We start from the raw sequence: 2,374 nt of genomic DNA, 5'->3' as shown, positions 1-2,374 counted from the left end.
CCACCTCCAGCATATGGGGCCAGCGCCCTACTCTTTTGAGCCACAGGTGCCACCCCCTTGATTAGCTTCTAATCTTGGTTGTTATTGGCATATATAAGGGGGGGCTACTGACTTGTGGATATTGATTTTATATCCTGAGACTTTACTGTATTTTTTGATGACTTCCAGGAGTCTTGTGGTTGAGTCTTTGGGGTTCTCTAAGTATAAGATTATATCATTGGCAAAGAGTGAGAGTTTGACTTCTTCTGTCCCCATTTGGATGCCCTTTATTTCTTTCTCTTGCCTGATTGTATTGGCAACAACTTGCAGCACTGTGTTCAATAGTAGTGGTAATAGAGGACAACCGTGTCTGAGTCCACTTCCAAGTGGAAAAGCTTTCAGTTTAACTTCATTCAGTATAATATTAGCTCTGGGTTTGTCATAAATGGCTTCAATCAGTTTTAAAAATGTGCCACCTACACCTATTTTCTTTAGAGTTCTAATTAGAAAAGAAGGCTGAATTTTATAAAATGCTTTTTCTGCATCAATTGAGAGGATCACATGGTCTTTGGTTTTTTTTTCTGTTCATATAGTGAATTATGTTTATGGACTTATGTATGTTAAACCAGCCTTGTATACCCGGGATGAAACCTACTTGATTGTGATGAATGATTTTTTAATGTGCAATTGTAATGTATTGGCTAGGATTTTATTGAGAATTTTTACATCTATATTCATTAGTGAAATTGGTCTGAAATTCTCCTTTATAGATGGATCTTTTCCTGGTTTGGGTATCAGGGTGATGTTTGCTTCGTAGAAAGTGATGGGGAAGATTCCTTCCTTCTCTATTTTTTTTGAATAATTTCTGCAGTATGGGTATAAGCTCTTTGCAGGTTTGATAGAATTCTGGTGTGAAGCCGTCTGGATCAGGGTTTTTTTGTTGTTGTTGGGAGATTTTTTTTTTTATTGTTTCTTTGATCTCAGTTCTTGAAATTGGTTTGTTCAAGAGATCTGTTTCTTCTTGATTAAGTCTAGAGAGAGAGTGCTATTCCAAATATTGATCCATTTTCTCCACATTGTCAAATTTTGGGCTTAGAGTATCTTGTAGTACTCAAAGATGATCTCTTGTATCTCTCTGGAATCTGTTGTTATTTCCCCATTATCATTTCTAATTGAAGTTATTAGAGATTTTACTTTTCTGTTTCTAGTTACTACGGCCAAAGGTTTATCGATTTTATTTATTTTTTCAAAAAAATCAGCCTTTTGTTTCATTAATTTTCTGAACGATTCTTTTGTTTTCAGTTTAATTCATCTCTGATTTAATTTTGGTTGTATCTGTTCTTCTGCTGGGTTTGACATTAGATTATTCTTCTTTTACCAATTCCATAAGATGGTTCATGAGTTTGTGGATGTGCTGTCTTTCTGTTTTTTGAATGTAGGTGTCTACTGCAATAAATTCCCTTTTTGAGACAGTCTCACTGTGTTGCCCTCGGTAGAGTGCTGTGGCATCACAGCTCATGGCAACCTCCAACTCCTGAGCTTAAGCCATTCTCTTGCCTTAGCCTCCCGAGTAGCTGGGACTACAGGCACCTGGCACAACACCTGCCTATATTTTTGTTGTTATTGTTGTTGTTAGTTTGGCCAGGACCAAGTTCAAACCCACTACCCTTGGTATATGGGGCCAGTGCCCTACCCACTAAGCCACAGGCACCACCTGATAAATTCCCCCTTAAGACTGTTATTGTGCAGTCTTTGCAGTTTTGGTAGCTTCATTGTGTCTTCATTGTTGTGTCTTCAATGTTGTTGTGTCTTGTGTTTTCAAGTTTTTGTGTCTTCATTGTTGTTATGTTTGAGGAATTTAATGATTTCCTCTTTTATCACTTTCTGAACCCAACTATCATTCAGTATAAGGTTGTTTAATTTCCAAGTCTTAATGTGGGGATGAACATTTATTTTGGAATTGAGTTCCACCTTTATTGCCTTGTGGTCTGAGAAAATACAAGGTATAGTATCTATTCTTTTAATTTTGCTGAGGTTTGATTTGTATCCTATGATGTGGTCAGTTTGGAGCATGTACCAGGGGCTGACTAGAGAAATGTATGTTCTTCAGCTTTGGGATGGTATGTTGTATATATGTCTATTAATCTCATTTGTTCTTGTGTCACATTTAAGTCCTTTGTATCTTTTTTTATTTTCTGTTTAGAGGATCTGTCAAGTTCTGTCCAAGGGGTGTTAAGGTCCCTGGCTATTATGATGTTATGGGATATCATATTGTTCAGACTTGTTAAGGTCTGTTTCATAAATGTTGGAGCATTTAAGTTGGGTGCATAAATATTTAAGATTGAAATGTCTTCTTATATTCTTTGACCAGTATAAAATGTCCATCTTTGTCTTT

This window comes from Otolemur garnettii, unplaced genomic scaffold, assembly GCF_000181295.1.
Source record: "Otolemur garnettii isolate 467f Iridium unplaced genomic scaffold, OtoGar3 scaffold00091, whole genome shotgun sequence".
In the NCBI taxonomy this organism is placed as follows: Eukaryota; Metazoa; Chordata; class Mammalia; order Primates; family Galagidae; genus Otolemur; species Otolemur garnettii.
This window is presented reverse-complemented; position numbering follows the sequence as displayed.